The sequence below is a fragment of the Sciurus carolinensis genome, unplaced genomic scaffold (genome assembly GCF_902686445.1).
Source record: "Sciurus carolinensis unplaced genomic scaffold, mSciCar1.2, whole genome shotgun sequence".
Lineage (NCBI taxonomy): Eukaryota > Metazoa > Chordata > Mammalia > Rodentia > Sciuridae > Sciurus > Sciurus carolinensis.
Window position 1 is genome coordinate 1,256,357 of NW_025920127.1, and position 20,151 is coordinate 1,276,507.

The 20,151-nt window shown below is 38.4% G+C and overlaps 1 pseudogene; it reads left to right on the forward strand.

The window, feature by feature from the left end:
* The first annotated feature begins 18,193 nt into the window (after positions 1–18,193).
* Positions 18,194–19,948, forward strand: LOC124973974 (repulsive guidance molecule B-like; annotated as a pseudogene).
* The last annotated feature ends 203 nt before the right edge of the window (positions 19,949–20,151 follow it).

Sequence of the window (20,151 nt, forward strand, 5' to 3'; positions counted from 1 at the left end):
AAAATATTGTTTTTATGGACAGATGAAGGGGAATGTGGTGGGAATAATGGGTGTGTTTTGAGGGTTGGAATGAGTTTGAATTAAATTAACATTTAAAACTAGAATATTTCAGTTTGAAACAAAAAGATGAGATTTTTTCTTCTCTTTCCTTTCTCTTTTAGTATCTTGCCGCATCATTATGAAAGGCATCAGAGCTGACTGTATAAAATGTAAAAACTTAACAAATAATAAAGAAAAATATATTGTCCAACTTCTAAAGGTGCAGAGATAGCTGCTGTTAAATGTTGTGATATATTTCATTCAGGTTGAGATAATACTGTAGATAAAATTTTGAATTATTTTTCATACACTGTCATTTCATGAGCATTTTCTCATATTATTAAATATTCATGACTCATAATTCAAAATGCTTCTGATATATTTGATTATACCACAATTATACCTAATCATTTTTAGCTGATGGGTGTTTCGCTTTAAAAAATCTTTATTTTAAGCATCAGTGTGAGGAACAACTTTCTGCATTAATCATTGTGGTGTTCAAAGTTCAGAGTGACTGAAGCATAAACAATAAGGCACAGGGACAGAGGGTTAGGCAAAGAAATAGATGTGTGCCCTATTATGAATTCTGTACTTTATTCAAATAATGCCATTAGTGATGCTTATGATGAAGATGTTGATGAACTAATATGCATTGAACCTTTGCACTCCACTAGATGTCTTTCCTAAGAGTTCTTACTTGTTAATATGATTAATATTTGCAACAACCTTACTCTGTAGGTACAGTTCAGAAACCAGAAGTAGAGAGAGGTGGACCAGTTAGCCACAGTCACAAAATAGGTAGGAAACCCAACTCCAGAGTGGACATCATTCACTGCTGTGGCCCATGCATTACTTTAGAGCAATGTAAGCCAACAAAAGGTTTTGACTGGGAGAGGCATGACACATGGATTTGCATATTTAAAAGACTCACTGTCTGCCTTGAGAAGGGGTGGAGCCTGCCTGGATAGCAGCAGTAAGACAAAAGAAGAGGACAGAGGCAGTGACCACTGGTGGCATAGGGGACAGAGGGAAGAGAATGAATCTAAATAGTGCTTGAGATGTTGGCTAGATGGGAAATGGATCTGGAGATAAAGGGAAAAGAAGACTTGAAGGCTGCCTTACAGGCTTGGGCAGCTAGGGGGAGGGTGGAGTCATGGGCTGAGTTGAAGGGATAGTTGGATGACCTTCCCACAGTCACTCAGCTACTAGAAAGAGGAGGTGGAATTTTAAGCACAAAGCCAGGAGTCTATGGGTTTGGAGTCAGTCTGGAAGACAGTTAAGGCATAGCCAAGGGTGACCCATGTTGGTGACTCCCTCAAGGACACATGGCAGCTCTCAGGGGAGGAACTGGGGGCACAAAGGAGGTGGGAGGCTAGGAGGCAATTGGTCACACATTGCTTGACTCAGGAAACTTGCCAGCAGAGCCACTGACCACTCAGAGGCTCCCAAGAGTGCCTTATGGAGTGTTGGGGGTCTGTTCACCTTGAAGAGGCTTTCCATGTGAATCCAGTGGATTCAATTTTCTTGCAAGGTGTACTTTGGGAAAAGGAGGTGATAAAGGGTCAGAAGATATGTTTTGGAGTATGGCCTTCTAGGTTTGAATGTAAGAGTTTCCATTTGTGTCTGGTGACCAGGGCTCCTATGGTTACCTAGAATGAAGTCATCTCTAAAGTCCCCAAATGTCCCCCAAGTACAGGGACTGAGTTACACACAATACATGTGAGCTTCCTTTCTTTTCCCCACCACCCCTGCTTGGCCCTCTCTGTTGAAGACCTGCACTCTGTTATCACCATCTCCGGGCTGGTATTTTGACATGAAAGCATTACATTTTGAGAGTGGCTAGATGGAGGTTAATTCCATGTCTGCACATTAACAACCTAAGAAAACAGGATTATTGCTGCTTTCATTTGATCCCTCAATTGATAAAGGATGAATGGTGTTTCTATAAGTATTTTTCTATATGTCTTTTGATGAGTGTATATGTGCACTTCTGTTGGATAAGTATCTAGTAGTGGAACTACTTGATCATAGGATGTATATTGTTCAGCAGCTCTCTTAATGACTAGGCCATGCATGATAGCAACACATGAGCATTCTTGTTGCTCAACATCGTCAACACAAAATATTCTCTATTTTTAATTTTAACTGATCTAGTGGTTATATGGTGGTATCTCAGTGTGGGATTTTAATTTTCATTTCTATGACCACTAATGAAGGTGAACTATTTTTTATCTACTATTGACTTTCGGATTTAATCTTTTGTGAAATGCCTGCTGAAGTTATTCATACATGTTTCTAGTTTGCTTTCTGATTTGCAGGGTTTTAAAATATATGGTAGGTACAATCTATATTTTGTCCCTTTCTGGTCCCATTTTTGATGCTTTCTCTTTTACTTTTTGATAGAGTCTGGATAAACAATTTTCAAATTTCATGTAGTCACACTTACTAATGTTTTCCTTTATGTTTACAATATAAGGAGCTCACTCTGAGTAAATATTTTGATGTGACTGCTAAAATAGCTAATACCGTCCAAGGCATTCATGCTAAATGTGTTAAGAATGTCAGTATTACTACTCTCTATGGTAGAAAGTTATTCTTTTTAATGCACATCAATGTAGCATGAAAGATTTGGAACATCAGGAGAATCAGAAAATAACTTCTAATATGCTGAATTATTTCCAAATCTAAGTCTCTGAGGAAGATTTAAAGGATATGGGAACATTTAGAATGATCCTGTATGACAGGTGTGACAAAATGTTGCTTTGGATGCAGAAGTGAGCTTGTTCCTTATCATTGCAGTAGGAGGAATGTGCCACAAAGGCTGAAAGTGACAGGCATATCTATTGCATCTTCACTTTAGGGAGTACTCACTGTCACAATGGTCCAAGGATGGGATGATAAATGGAGTTAGTTTTACCAACATGTATAGTAGTCTCCCTTTTACCTGAGGTTTTGTGTTCCATGGTTTCAGCTGCCTATGATCAACCACAGTCTGAAAATATTAAATGGAGGATTTCAGAAACAATAAATTTTAAATTGCCATAGTTTTGAGTATCATGATGAAATCTCTTGCGTTTGTGGTCCATCCACCTGGGTTGTGAGTCACACCAGAGTATCTGTGCTGTGTATACTACCTATCCAGCAGTCATCAATTGATGATCTAGAAAATGATCCTCCTTCTTATATATCATCAGAAGTCTGATAGCAGCCTATTGCTACACCACAAAGTCTACTTCATTCATATCACTTCTTCTCTTCTCAAGATTCATATCATTTCATATCATCACAAGAAAAGTGAGCATAAGACAATAAGATACTTGATAATGAGAGAGACCACATTTATGTAATTTTTACAAGTTTATTGTTTTAAATGATCTAATTATTATTTATTGTTCATCTATTACGGTGTCTAATATATATATTTTAAAATTCATCATGGTATGTGTGTGCAGGAAAAAAATATAGTGTGCATATGGTTTGGTACTATCTATAGTTTCAGGCATTCACTGGGGTCTTGATATGTGTTATCCATGAATAAGGTGGGGGGAGCACTGTACTGTTAATAAGGGCTTCTGGCATTAGTGGAAAGTGGCCAAGAGGAAATTGGCCATTTCTGAGGACTGTATCATCTTATCTTTGGTCATAGCTTAGGTCTTGCAAGAAGCAAACACTGTGATTAGGGAGAAAAGGAAGCAGGGGTAGAAGGGAGAAACACTTATATAGTCTCAATGTCAACCTTGGCCAGCCCAACAGGGAGCTCTGGAGATAGAGAGGCCCTTGAGAGTTGCATCAAATTAGGCTAAGATGGCCTTGATAATGCCACAATGATTAATGATTTCATTCCTTCTGCCCCAGGAAGAGCTGTGACCTGGGACAGGGCAACTCTGTGCAGCTGAGACAACCTATGAAGGTGCTGAGAGCTGAAGGTCATCTGCTGACCACTTTCCCATGGACAGGCATCCAGTATTTCCTTGAAAGAGAATAAGTGTCTACTGAAGATTTTAAATATTATTATAAAATTTAAAATGAACCTTTTAACCTATAGTCTTCATTTCCTTGTCAATGTATCTGGCTTAATCACAACCTGCCCAGATGACACAATTCTAAGTACAGTAGCAATGACTCTACACACCATCTCCATTGGATAACTTCCCTGGTGGTTAGAATCATCCTGCTCATTGGACTACCCAGCTGCCCCATGACCTCATGCTTGCCCCACCCCATCATTGAAAAACCTACCTGAAATGGGGTTTTTGTGTAAAGAACTGGGTTTCTGTGTGCTCTTGTGTCCAGAAGCAATGAACAGCAACACATAATCTAATTTCATTCAAAAACTACAAAAGACCATGTCTGCTGGAATGTGTTCTTCCAGGTCTCCCAGAGTCACATTTTCCAAAATTGAAATGCCCATTTATAAAATATTAGACGAAACTGTTATTCCCAATAGAAAATAAAAGATACAGATATTTAAAAGATTTCTGGACAACAAGAAAAATAAATAAGTAAAATTGTGTTTTGCATTTAAACTACAATTTCAGGTAGAAGGATAACTTCCTACTTGCCATATTTACAACAGGGAGTTGGGGGAGCAGGGACAACGAACCTTGAAACTGAACCTGCGATACATACACTGGGTCAATTTATTACCCAGTCTAATTGGTTTCTCATCAAGTACAATGTCACCTACAGTTTATTTTGTAGATATTCTCTATCAAATTGAGGAAGCTCCCTTTTTATCTTAATTTACTGAGAGTTTTTATCATGAATCAAATGGGTATTAGATTTTGTCATGTGCTTTTTTGAATGTATTGATAAAATATGTGATTTTTCTTTTTTAGCTTGTTAACATGATAGATTACATTAATTGACCTTTCAATGTTGAACCAACTTGCATAAAGAGATAAATTTCACTTGGTCATGTTGTATAAGTTTTCTCTTTAAACATTGTTGGATCTGACTTAATGTTTTGTTGGAGATTTTTGCATCTAGGTTCATAAGATAGATAGATCTATAGTTTTCTCATGCCTTTTTCTGATTTTAGTATTAGGGTACTGTTATCCTCACAGAATAAATTAGGGTATTTTTTATTTTTGTATCTTCTGAAAGAGATTATAGAGTATTGGTGTACTTTTTTCCTTAAATGTTTGGTAAAATGCATATATTTAAATTTTTAATGTCCATTTAAATAATTTATTTATTTGAATACTTAGATATTATTGAGGGAGTAGATAGATCACTAATAAATACGGGGACTCTGCTTCAGTAGCAGATGTTTCAGGAGGGCCCATCAGCCTGGAGGTATTACTCAGCCCCAGGTATTACTCTAGCCCCAGATGTGACGAGGCACTTCTAATCACTGTTGCCAAACTCACAAACTAACTGTGGAATGATGTATCTTGTTAAGAGTGGATTTTACCTGGATTGACTTTATTGAGCCTGCCCAGTAGTCTTTGGGAGAAAGCATCTCTAGTTAATCTTTGAGTTGAGGTCATCTTGGAATAACCCTGGCATGAATGCCATGATGTTCCTTAAGGTCTCCCTTTGGAAGTGGAGAACTTATTTTTCAGTTGCAAGGAAGCTGCAGAAGACAGCTTTCAGGTATCTCCTCCAAAGTCATATCTTCTCCCAGAACAGCCTCTATCCAGCGACTGATCACTATAGGAGTGTAAAACCCGGGCCCATCACCCCAGCTAAATGATCGATCACTTTAGAACCTGAGATCTCCAAGGGCAGAGACCTCTGGTGGAACTTCATTGTAGTTCAGTTTCTCTTTCTGTGTAATCCTGCTTTTTCTTCACCTTTCTACAGACATGGATCCCAAAAGCTATCCCAAGGTTTTCTAGTGGCAAGGATCAAAATACCAATCCTTACTTTAAAATTATCTGACAATCCTCCATCTGGTGGTTTGAGTTTGGTAATTATACTTTCAAGGCTGTAGGTTCTGGAGTCACTTTCTGGGTTCAAATGCTGGTTCTCTCATTTATGCACAATAGGACCTTATGTAGATAAATTAATCTCACAGTTAATTTACTAATCTGTAAAACTGATAGAATATTTACACCAGCATGAGTGTATCTCAGATACATTCCAACTGTGAATCAGCCAACTTGGAGGTGAAGTTTGGTGTGTAGGATGTTTATGAGGGAGAAAAATGAAATCCGGGATTGCTAAACAGTGTGAGAGGTAAAGAGAAAATGATTCAAACAATGGCAAGCTAAAGACTAAGGAGTGCGACTGGATTCCATCTTCCAAAATATTCCAACATTTCCTTGCAACCTTTGTGCATGGAGGAAATGCAGCAAAGACATGGTCACAGTAAAAGTTTGGGGGATGGATAGTAAAGTTAACAGACTATATTTACAGTAAGTGGGTTGCCATTCTTTATTACATTCCATCCATATGGCAAAGATAATATTTACTAAAAGAAAAAATTACTGGAATCAAAGGTATAGATAGACATGTCAGGTACCTGGAGTGGAAAGTTCATCTTATCTCATATGATTAACAAAATCAAGTGTTTGGGACAAAACCATATGTTTCCCTGGGACTCAACCTATGGAAGAGTGTATCAGAGATGTTATATCTTCAATGTATTACTAAATATTCATAGCATAAATATTGTTTGACTGTATGTTTACATTTACTTTTTAGTAAAACTGATGGCATAATATTGCCTTTATTCTCTAAAGGTATTTTTACATAAATCTTAGGAAATGTCCATTTACTTTGCTTAGGTTTATACTGCTAACTTAATTAAAGGATCATATTTGGAGACTACAGAGCAGTGATTCTCAACTCTGGCTGTACACTAAAATTAGAGTAAACTTTGAAGATTCTCATGCCTATACCACATCCTGTATCAATTATACTGAGATCTCTGTTGAGAGCCCAGGTGATTTTCAAGTTTCTCAGATGATTCCAATGTGTAGGAAAGATAAAGAATCAGTGATAGAAAAGGCTGAAGAATTACTCTTTCCATTAACCTGTCCTTTTGGCATATCATTATTTCTCAAGTGAACTTTTGATGCTGGGTTGCAACCATATAACATACCAATAACTATCTGAAGTGCTACACTTAGTCAAATTGATTAAAATAATGAAGTCATTAAAATGAACTGAGGAGTGATTAATACCAATAGACTAGGGGGTAAATTAGTGGGAAATTGAGTTATTATTTCTTGGCTGATGAAGATATAAAACAAGTGCTTGTACTTTGCAGTGTTCAAAGTCTGTGACCAAGTAACTTGCTTCAGGAGTTTGCCTCAGAACTGCAGGTTGTTGAACAGTGAACAAAAATTTCATGATATCTGAAAACACTGGGCCAATTCAGAAGATGCTTTGGGTTCCAATGTAGCATTTCCCCAAATGATTGTAGACTTGGTTGAAGTTCCCAGGAATTAATATGAAATGTGACTTCATGAATCAAAATGTGTTTGTAAATAATAGTTTCTTTCTTCACCAGTCTAAGGCGGTGGCCTTATATCTTATTATAAGATCTAAGGCCCTAATGGAATTGCAAATCTTTCAAAGAGATTTCATTATTTTCCTGTTTGAAAAGAGAGCTCTGATAGGCTTATAGCTCTGCCCCTTTACTGCCAAGACTTTCTGTGTCATTTTATGTCCCAGGGTTCACTTTGGCTATACGCCATTACTCTTTTCACCCCCATTTTATTTGGGGTGATGCAGCTGAGAAGTTCAGCTGAGAAACAGATTGAAACTTTGACCTTTTGGCCTGTTCTGACCCCTGAGACTCTGAGCAGCCTGCCAAAATTCTCCAAACCCATTTTTTGTTATTTTATTTAGGGCTAATAATCTATCATTAAAATATTTAATATGATGCTACATGTGCAAGAAATTATATGTGAGAGAATTTGATAAGAAGTTTAGAAAATATTGTTCAGGAAAAAAGAATGATAACACCAAATAGGATAACTAGAGATTTTACAGTCTGTGCCCTACCCAAATTTAAGCAGTGTTTAGTAAAATATATACAAGAGAAGGCCCTAAACAGACTCACTGGCTGTTAGAGAAAGGAATGATTATTTTCCAGCGTTGCTTTGTGCAATGCAGAAGTCACCGTCCATGGGAAATGTGACTTGTCTGAAATTATGGTGTGATACAGATAATAACACATGGAATTTCACAGACCTAGAATTTAAATAAGAATGTAAAGTATCTCACTAATAATTCTATGTTGATTATGTGATCATATTTGGTTCATATTAGGGTAAATTAAACATTATTTTAGTCAAGTTTATCTGGTTCATTTTGGCTTTTAAAGACATGGCTAGTAGAATATTTTGTATTTGTGGCTCAGTTTGTGAATCACATTGTACTTGTAGTGGAGAGCATAGCTCTGGTGCTTCCTTTCAGACTAACACAATCAAATGAGAAGAAACACTGAATCTCATGCTGATTGCTTTTCCTAGAAACTACTGTATCTTTTGCATTTTTATACATTTGTCCTATTGACAAGTTGTTAGATCCATTCTTTTTTTTTTAAATTTGTTCTAATTAGTTATACATTACAGTAGAATGCATTTTGGCACATCACACATAAATGGAATAGAACTTCTCATTCTTCTGGTTGTACATGATGTAGAGTTACACAGATCATGTAATCATATATGCACATAGGGTCATAATGTCTGATTCATTCTACTATCATTTCTACCCCTGTGTCCCTTCCCCTTCCTTCACTCCCTTCTGTCTAATCCAAAGTACCTCTATCCCCCGCCCCACTGTGAATTAATATCTGCATATCAGAGAAAACATTTGGCCTTTAGTTCTTTGGTTAGATCCCATTCTTAAAGCCCTTCCATCTTACACCTGTGTTTCTGTATAACTTGAGAAATTGAGCATCCTTGAATAAACACAATTATGATTCTTTCCACAAACAAAACTCCTCTTTATTGTGAACAATATCATTGCTGCTTTTTTACAAGGAAGCTTGTTTTATTCTCCAATGTTTTTTCCTCTTTTACTGAAGATACTTTTTAAAGGCCCTCAATCACTCTCTGGGTCACTTGAAATATTACCTGTCATTCTGAGAGCTTTGGGCTATACTGTATCAGTCTGACCTCTTGAGGGTTGGTTATTGGAGTAGTTAAACTAAGTCATGTGGATGCTCCATGCCTATATGTATGATCTTCAGTAAAATTCCTGGACACCAAGGTGTGGATGAACCCCTCTGGTTGACAATACTTTGCATATGTTACTACATATCATTGTTGGGAGAGTGAAGTGCTGTTCACATGAATCCACCAGAAGAGGACCATTGCTTGTGCCTGGTTTTTCCCCAACTCTGTCCTATGTGTGTTTTTCCTTTGCTGATTTTTTAAAGAGTTATATATTTTTTATTTTTTTAATAATTATACATGACAGTAGAATATATTTTGGCAATATAAATGAAGTATAACTTCTCATTCATCTAATTATACTTGATGTAGAATCACAACAGTTGAGTAGTCATATATACATATAAGGTAATAATTTCTTATTCATTCTACTATCCTTACGATACCCCATACCACCTCCCCTCTCTTCACTCCCCTCTGTCTAATACAAACTACCTCTAGTCTTCCCTAACCACCACCACTTATTGTTAATTACCACCTGCATATCAGATAAAACATTTGGCCTTTGGTTTTTTGGGATTGGCTTAATTTGCTTAGCATGATATTCTCCAGCTCCATCAATTTACCTGCAAATGCCATCATTTCATTCTCCTTTAAGGCTGAGTAATATTCTATTGTGTATACATACCACATTTTCTTTATCCATTCATCTGTTGAAGGGCACCTAGGGTGGTTCCATAATTTAGCTATTTTGAGCTGAGGTCCTATAAACACTGATGTCGCTGTGTCACTGTAGTATGCTGATTTTAAGTTCTTTGGGTATAAGTAGAGAAGTGAGATAGCTGTGTCAAATTGTGGTTCCATTTCAAGTTTACATACTGGTTCCACCAATTTGCAGTTCCACCAGCGATGTAAGGGTGTACCTTCCCCTACATCCTTGTCAACATTAATTGTTGCTTGTATTCTTGATAATTGCCATTCTGACTGGAGTGAGATGAAATCTTAGAGTAGTTTTGATTTGCATATCTCTAATTGCTAGAAATGTTGAACATTATATTTGTTGATTGATTTTATTTCTTCTTCTCTGAAGTATCCATTCAGTTCCTTAGATCATTTATTGATTGGGTTATTTGTATTCTTGGTGTTGAGATTTTTGAGTTCTGGGGATTGATGCTCTATCTGAAGTCATGTGGTAAAGATTTTCTTCCATTTCTGTAGGTTCTCTCTTTGCATTATTGATTGTTTCTTTTGCTGAGATGAAGCTTTCTAGTTTGAATTCATCCCATTTATTGATTCTTGGTTTTACATCTTGTGCTTTCGGAGTCCCTAAGCCAACATGGTGAAGATTTGGGCTGACTTTTTCTTCTTTTTGGTGCAGGGTCTTTATTCTAGTGCCTAAGTATTTGATCCACTTTGAGTTGAGTTTTGTGCATGGTGAGAAATAGGGGTTTAATTTCATTTTGTTACATATGTATTTCCAGTTTTCCCGGAACCATTTGAAGAGGATATCTTTTATCCAATGAATGTTCTTGGCACCTTTGTCTAGTATGAGATCACTGTGTTTATGTGGGTTTGTTTCTGTGTCTTCCTCTGTTGATTTTAATATGAGTTATTTCACCTGAATAAACCAAAATATGAGCATAAAAGCTTTTTGAGTTCTGTGTGTCCTAGTAAATTGACAGACTTGAGGGTAGTCTTGGGGAACATAAGCCCCATCTGGTTTCACTCTCCATTATCTATCGATATTTTTGGTAAAGAAAGGGGAAAGCAGAAACTGGAGTATGGGATGGGATTCAATCCTAAACTATGTGATATGTTTCTTAGAAACAAATAATTATTTTAGATGATTTCCATGCATCCATTATCATATTTCATACTTGCAGTAAATTTTGTATCTGTTTTACATAAGGAAATGGTGGTTCTATTTCTAGCCTCCAAGAGGTCAAACTGATAATACTGTATGGCCTAAAACTGTAAGCATTAAAATCTTATTCACCACAAGTGCATGACAGAACCACATTCCCACTGGGTTCTCTCAGATCTCAAGCCTTGATTCTGGCATAACATGACAAAGATGTAGACAGAGCAATGACACTAGTTGCAGAGACTGTGAATTCTTGAACTGCATTGGAGCCCTCTGTGAAGATTCTGGGCATGGCTGCATCTTTGTGACTAGCAACTCTCTTTGATAGACTGGGTATGTTTATCCTGCACACAGGGATGTGATATTCCAGGAGTGGCACTCAATTGATGAGGAGGTACAAGTGCCTCTAATTGGGGAAGTTCTGAGGCCTGCTCCACAGAGCCTTCCATGAGATCCACAGTGAAACTGAGTCCTGGTTGCTCCCATCAGTGTCCCACTCTGCAACATGCCCTTTATGGGCCTTCTTCCTTACCCATCTCTCTTCCCCTTCCTTCACTGTATGATCTTCCACTCCTTCACAAGCTCCTTGAACTCAAATCTTAAATTCAACTTCTGTTTTTTGGTGGGAAGTCAAATTTAGTAAAGAGATAGGATCCCATCTGAATAGCTATATACAAAGAGAAACAACAAAGGATTTGAAGGACAGTGGTACTGCAGTCACATCATTTATTCTTTATGCTTGTGTTTGACCTTCATAACATATGTGTGGTTCAGTGGCCCAGAATTGACTTAATTTGAATCACTATATTTAATTCTAGCATGACTTATGTACTTGCTGCAAGTTGCTATGTATGGTTCTGTATTAGAATATGTTCTTTGTGCTTTAGTTTACCTGGCTAATTCTTCTGGTTTTCCACAATTAATATCACTAAAGTATGTGCCTAAATGAACTTGCCATCTGTGAGGCTGAAAGCTGATATTTACTTATAAAAATTAGGCTTCCTAATACCTGCTAAAGGAAAACTCATTGAGAGAAGAAAAACATAGAGGATAATGCTCATATTATTTTTCAGACAGTAAACAAACTTGTGTAATCCTATTAACATTAGTGTACATTTCACAGCCCATCTGGCAAACAATAAAGGTTGTGACTCTGTATTTGAAATGCTATCTAGGGCATTGTAGTAAGCAAAATGGTAAAGCCTATAGCTGTGTCAGTGGGTCAAAAAGTGGTCATGGCACATTTCTCAGACACTATGGATTACCCAAATAGACTTTTTTTGGGACAAGCTGTGTGTTGAGAGACATGTTTTTCAAAGTTAAGCAGGTCTGAATGAACAGTGATGTGAGCTGCTGGGGTGGACTATGGGGGAATATTACCTGGTTTTAATGATTCATGTTGATGTTAAGCTGTGACAAAACTTCAGTGCCTTGTGGAAAGCAAATTATTATAATAAAATCATCTTTTATGAGACAGAGAAAATACAGTGTCTGCTTTCAGTTACAGAATTCTTTTCCCGAATTTCTGAAGAGTTCACTCAAATTTTGTAAGTTTGCCTGAGTATTTCTAACCTAAAAGAATGACAGATTTTTCCCAATAACTTGTACTTAGTAATAATAATTTATAAGTAAACTTATGAATTATTTAAAATAGAAATATCTTAAATAATGTGAGGTATTAGGAATCTGTTGAGCTGAGGTCCATGTACACTTTTCATGCTTCTGGTACTTCTTTGATTTATTGCCAGTCTCTCTGCTTATTTCTTTCTGAATGAACTATGAAATTCAAATGAGGATTGACTATAAAATGAGATGTCATATATGATATGTCCTGGCTTTGAATTTTGTCTCAACTAAACCTGTAAAGCAGATGCCGCCTTCATTAAATGTTGTTTCTTTAGAGTGAGCATTTATCCAAATATCTGTATTTATTGTTCTAGGTATTATATACTGTTGAAAGCTAAAATCTATGAGCATGCTGACATTAACATTTCATCACTCACAAGCTTTGTAAATATACAGAATGTGTCATTGTCATGCTGAACTATTTTTAATGATTCCATACCTGCATCTTACTTACCTTGTACTCAATTTTGAAGACAATCTCACTTGTCACATTCCTTTCTCTGACAATAATGAAGAAATCTGCCTATTTGAAAGGAAATTTGAAAGTCTTTATCAAGAATGACTGAATTATTATGTTCATTGTATGTTAACAGTTAGTGCAATATTGAGTGTGAAATTGGTAACGAGTCAAATCCCTGAGCTCCACCTTCCCCTGGAAGTATCACAGATGCAATGCGTATCTGTAAACGAACATGCATTTTCAGTAGGATCAACAAATAGCAAGTCCTGCATCTTGCCAAAATGTCAGAGCTTGACACTCTCTTTCCCCATGCCAATCCCTCAATGTTGTTTCATTCCAGAAAACCTGTAGTAAAAACGTAGAAACCATTGTCCTGATATAAGAAAGTCCCGCACTACCTTACAAATACACACATATCTGGCTAAACCAAACGCTAGCAAGAGGAATTGGTAGGGTATCAGAGAAGATGAGGTCTTATAACACACTACAGATGACATCATTCTCTTTATTGCAAAATTTGAACAACTATAAGGGGGAAATAGAATTGTTTACAGCTTTAAAGTTCTATTTTAAGAACATGACCAGTCCATGGCAAAGCTATATGAAATGCACAGATGAAAGGAAGCAAAATCCAAGACAACACCAGAAGAGAAATACTGTATTGCATCAGATGAAGCACTGCTTTGTTATCACCTCTGGAAAAAAATTGTTAATTTCTTAGTAATGGAGACATTTCTGTGACTAGAAGTTTTAATTCAGTAGAATGTATAATGGTTTATGTCTAAGGTTCTAATCAGCAGATGATTCTTCTCTACATAAGCAATGGGACACCTAGTTTCTTTCCACCTATGCCTCTTCCATTCACAGAGGACAGTTGATGGAAATGATCAAAAAGATCATGGAGGAGGCATACCTGCTTCTAACAGCCTTGGTTTGAGAATGCCAGTTGTCACTGCTACATACTTCCCACAGTGAGAATTTATCACATGGTAAAGTGTAGATGCAAGAACTATGATTGACATGACCTGTAGCTAAACAGTTACTTCTTAGATACAATCTCATTCTCTCCAAAAAGGGAAAAGATTATAGTGGGCAGCAGGTAACCTTTAATGCAAGAGGAGTTGGAAATACCAGAATTTCATGTACAGTGTCTGCAGTATTTACTATCTGACATCAAAAGAGCAAGGAAGAAATGCTGCCAATAGATATTTGCCTGTTGAAGTCCCATTCATCTTTGAAGTCTGCTTTAAATAATATGTTCGTCAAGGAAGCTCATCAAGTACATCTTGTATTGCCCATTAGAGGATGATGAATGTCACATATGCTAATGGAGGACATAGGTGCTGCTGATTCCCATTTTGGTTTGCCTTTACCAGGCTGGCTGACCCATCTCCCAACAGCTATGACTATTTCATGAACAGCTGTCAAGGGCTCAGAGTTGCTTTCTTCTCTTGAAAACCTGTCAAATAGAAGACACTTTTCCTTGGAAATTAATGGACCTCCCCCTCACACAAGATGGAGGCAACCAATAGCCAGTGACTGACTGACACTTGAATAAATGAGGCCAGTCCCAAGGTAGGACCCACTCTGGTGCAGTTCACACTCCAAACCCCCACAGGATCAGGCTGAGGCTAAATTGCAGTTCACCTCCTTCCCTTGACTCTTCCTCATTTAGATTCTGTTTTCAGGGAACTAGGACCACAGTCACCTTAGCTTCTAAAATTTTGAGACTATGTGCTCTTCTTGTATTTCGTTCTACTGCATTTCATTTGTCAGAGGTGATTCAAACCTTAAGACAAAAGTATTATAGCCAGGCAAGGTGGTGCATGCCTATAATCCCAGCGGCTTGGGAGGTTGAGGGAGGAGGATCTCAAGTTACAAGCCAGCCTCAGCAAAAGTGAGATGCTCAGCAACTCAGTGAGACCCTCTTTCTAAATAATACATAATAGGGCTGGGGATGTGGCTTAGTGGTTGAGTGCCCCTGAGTTTAATCCCTGATATCAAGAAAAAGTATCATAAGTATAATTTGACTAGAAAATCAAACTCCAAGTTTAATTTCCCATAAGTGAATGTTCCCCTCAATTTCCCAAATCCTGCACATTTCAGGAACTTACACTAATAACTGAGTCTAGATAATAACCATGGCATATACCGTAATGCTTTTTGTGAGTCTCCATCATCAGAGAGTTTTGGTGAGTGTCTATATACACTAAGCATGAAAGTGGACACACATTTCCCTTTTCCCATAAGGGAAGCCTCACTGAACCCAAAATAAAATGAACCATGATAGCTTATTCTATAAGATGTGTCCAATATGGTTTGGATCTTAAATGTGAACTAAAGGCCCATATGCTAAAGACATGGGGACCAACCTGTGATGCTATTGGGAGGTGGTGTAAATTTTAGGAGGTAGAGCCTGTGGAAGAAACATATGTCTTTGGGAGCATGCCCTTGAAGGTGATATTGGGATCCAGTCCTTTCTTCTTTCTGTTTCCCAGCCACCATGAAGTGAGCAGTTTTGCTCTGCTACTTGTTTCCTGCCATGATATGTCATCTTACCACAAACCCCTCCAAAAAACGAGTCAACCAACCATGAACCCATACTCAATACTCTTAATCTGTGAACTAAAATAAACTTTTTCTACTGTTAAATTGAGTTTCTCAAGTATTTTGTTCCAGCAACAGAAAGTTGACTTAACACAGTTTCACTAGATGAGCTGAGGATAAAATAAAATATAAATTGATGCAGTGCTATGTGATGGGACATAACAAAGCATTCATAAATGTTTGTTCTTGTTCCCCTTTACTTTCATTATAAAATATTCCCACTAAGATTTTGTTATCTTTTTGTAGCCTCAGATGAGATAAGAAGTGGCAGCCTTTTTGGTGGAACTAAGATTTAAAATATCAATGTCAGCTTCAAATCATTAGTACTACAGCAGCAATGTGGAATGCCATTGATTTGGTTTGAATGACCCCCAAATTTGTTACAGGAGTCCCCAGTATGCAGTAAATGAGGGGACTCCCACTTGGTTTTATTAATGTTCATGCTTGGCTTATGAGAGGCAGAACGTTTTAGGTTCTGCAAAGAATTAAGGCCTCATTAATATGTTTAATAAGAACCAGACATGACATCACTAGAGTGTACCCATTAATTCCTATGGATATTGCCTGTATGGAAGTGTTTCTTTAGGTGAAGCATTTAAAAATGCATTTTAGAACTTGCCTGATGGTGAAGAATAATGAGTCCTTTGCCTTATTGGTAGCAATATTCTCATAATTTTCTAGATTAATGAGACAGATGCTCAAGTTCTCTTATAGACTTTCAGATGTGCACCTAATCTCTCCATTAGCAGGTAAGTGGATTTCTTTCTCCAAATCAAATTATACTAATTTTTGCCTTTCTTTCCGTAAGCTATTTCTTCTACTTGAAATAACCTGACTCCTCCATTTTACTAATCCACATAATTTTCTGTTTTTCAAGCTCAACCTTCACTATGAAAAGTTTCAAAAAATTGTAGGCTACAATTACCTGGTTATTTTTTATTTTTTGATTACCTAAAGTATGTCTTGTTTTTACAGTTCATTCTTAGATTATGTTCAAATTATTACTTAATTTCTGTCTTTCATGAGTTAACAAGTTTGTCAGTCAAACCCTTTCTCTGACTGTGTTCTGCATGGAGACATAGATCATGACTCATGTAGCTCAGTGGAGTCCTCATTATGCCTAACACACAGCTGAGCAGACAGTGGGTGTTCAGGATATGTTTGAATGTGTGAAGGAATGCACATCTCATATTCCATGGCACCATCATTACTGGGTCTCTGAGATGAAAGGGGGTCAGGAATGTCCTATGCTTCCTCATCTCACTTCCTTGACCCAGTGTGACCCAAGGGTGTTGTACAATCAATTGTGGAAAGGAATTCACTCCCTTGCCCACTCTCCTAAAGCCCTGAGACAGTTTTAGACATTTTAGCAAGAGACTGTCTATGAGCAGGTCAGAAGAAAGGGTCATGCCTGCCTTAGGAAAGATCTGTGGAATCTACCCCTCAACAAAGAGTAGGACACAATTAAGTGCCAGTCAAAGCCCAGATAATATAAGAGTATGGAAGAATATGCACATACACAGTTGTGTATTGTGACATATTAAAAGTTACATATTAATTACATGTTACATATTAAATGTTTCTTCTGTGTTTATTTCCTAAAGAAGTAACTATAAAGTAAATACACTTAGTATGAACTGGCCTAATCCTAAGGTGACAAGTATATATTTATGTCACTGTAGACTTTTAATGGATATCTGGGTTTACAGAATAAAATAACACAGAATTTCTTCCAATTTCACCTGTCATTTATTATCTTTCTCTAACTGTACCAAAATTTGTAAAACTATAGAGAATATGCAAGATGATATATCCTTTGCTATCAATTATAAAGATATCAGCCCTGTGATAGAGGGAAGAAACCTCTAGTCTGTCTCACTTTATGAGACTTTTGAGTGATGTAGAGAAGCAACTTTGACAATCCCAAGCTCTGTCTTAACAGGAGAATTGAAGAAAGCAGCATATCAACCTTAAAACTCATTATCATTGATTTCATACACAACAGACAAAATGTGGGTTTCCAGGGTGTTAGCCTTCAACAGGATTTGTTTATACTTTTTTTTTCACTAGAGAAAAGGGGCATTTCTCGTGAGCAACAAATGTTATTATAGGAGAATATGGTAATATACTCAAAGTGTTAATGAAAATTAACTGTTAACCTTGGATTTTGTTGGACTTCCATTCTCACTAAGGTGAAGATGAAACAGAGACTAACATTCATCAAGTCCACCACCCTTGCTGAACAAACTGAAAGATGAAGAAAGACTGAAAGGGTGGTAAGAGAGAAAAGATTTCATACTAATTTAGTAGTATGCAAGAAATAAGCACAAGAATTGGTGAAAATTTTGGTAAATTCAGTATAATTAACATTAATGATGTATTAATAACATTTCATTTGTTCTTAAAACCAAGGGGAATAAAATATTATACAAGACGCCTATGGAAGACAAAAGACAGATATTAGAAGTCACACAAGAGTTAATTATTCTCTAATACCCAAGGTCAGCATCAACAAGAATTATGACATATCCAGGTAGAAATATATCTTTTTATCTTATTAGATACAGAGGCAGATACCCGGGCACCCGCTGCTGCTCGCAAGGGCTGGTGCCCCTCCTGCGGTCCACACCCGATGAGCCCACGCTGGCCAGGTCGGGCACTCGCGCTCTGAGGCTGGTCTGGGCACTCGCTCACGGTCTTTGTATCTTCTCTCCAGCCCCTCTCTCTTCGCCTGCCGCCTCCAACCGCCCTGATGTTTCTACTCCTGGTTGGCGCCGCTGCGGACTTGCTCCGCCCGCGGATCACAGCTCACTGCGACTGTGGCGGCGGCCCATCTTCTCCGCTGGCCTGAAGGAGGAAGAAGAGGAAGCGAGGCATGTCCCCTGGTCCATGCCGCAGCCACGGGCCCGGGCCCGCCTGGCACCCGCGCCGCCACCCTCGCCGGATCCCAGAAGACCTGCATGGAGGGACATGGGCTTCAGAGCAGTACCTGCCTGTGCCGCCTCAGCCTCGGCCTCTGTCCCCGCCTCCTCCGTTACCACCAGGGCTGAGCAGCGCCGCTGCCCCTAGCTCTGCCCGTAGCTGCTGGCACTGTTGCTGCTGCTACTGCTCAGCCTCGGGCAGGTCCACGCAGGTGACTGCCAACAGCCGGCCAGTGTCGAATCCAGAAATGTACCACGGACTTTGTGTCATTGATTTTGCACCTGAACTCTGCGATTGACGGCTTTGACTCTGAGTTTTGCGAGGCGCTGCGTGCCTATGCTCTCTGCACCCAGCGAACTTCAAAAGCCTGTCGTGGAAACCTGGTATACCATTCTGCTGTGTTAGGTATCAGTGACCTCATGAGCCAGAGGAACTGTTCTAAGGATGGACCCACATCCTCTACCCTGAAGTGATTCATGACCCTTGTAACTATCGCAGCCACGCAGGAGCTAGAGAACACATGGGAGGGGACCAAAACCCTCTCAATTATCTTTTTTGTGGTTTGTTTGGAGATCCTCATCTTAGGACTTTCAAGGATCACTTCCAAATGTGCAAAGTAGAAGGGACCTTGCCACTCATAGAAAATAATTTACTTTCAGTTCAAGTGATGAATGTGCCTGTGGTACCTGGATCCAGTGCCACAGCTATGAATAAGATCATGATCATCTTCAAAGCTCACCGTGAGTGTACAGATCAGAAAGTATACCAAACTGTGACAGATGACCTGCCAGTTGCCTTTGTGGATGGCACTACCAGCAGTGGGGATGGAGAAGCCAAAAGCCTGCATATGGTGGAGAGGGAGAGTGGCCACTATGTGGAGATGCATGCGACTTCGTAGGCAACACTGTGTTTGTGTGACAGCTGGGTTGCTACCTAACCCTTGCCATGGAATGTCATGTCCTTTGAGGAAATCCAGCTATATGTGAATGGCTGCTGCCTAAGTGAATGCATTGATGATGGGCAGGGCCAGGTGTCTGCCATTCTGGGGCACAGCCTGCCTTGCACCTCCTTGGTGAGGCCTGGCCTGGCTACACACTGGAGACTGCCAACACTCAATGCTATGAGAAGATGCCAGTGAAGGACATCTATTTCCAGTCTTCGACCTGCTCACCACTGGTGATGCCAACTTTACCACCACAATCCATAGTCCCTTAGAGGATGTGGAGGCACTGCACCCCAGGAAGGAATGCTGGCACATCTTTCCCAGCAGTGGCAATGGGACTCCCCCGTGGAGGCAGCGATTTGTTTGTCAGTCTAGGACTCATGTGCTTGATCCTTATTGTGTTTTTGTAGGGGTTCTCTTTTGTTTTGTTTTTTTTTTACTTTTTGTCTATAACAAAAATTTTAAATATATTTTGTCATAATATATTGAGTAAAAGAGTATATATGTGTATACCATGTATATGACAGTATGTTTGTCCTGGGACACAATCAGATTGTTCATATTCTGTTTGGTTGTTTTCACATGTGTTGGATGTAGTGTTCTTTGATTGTAT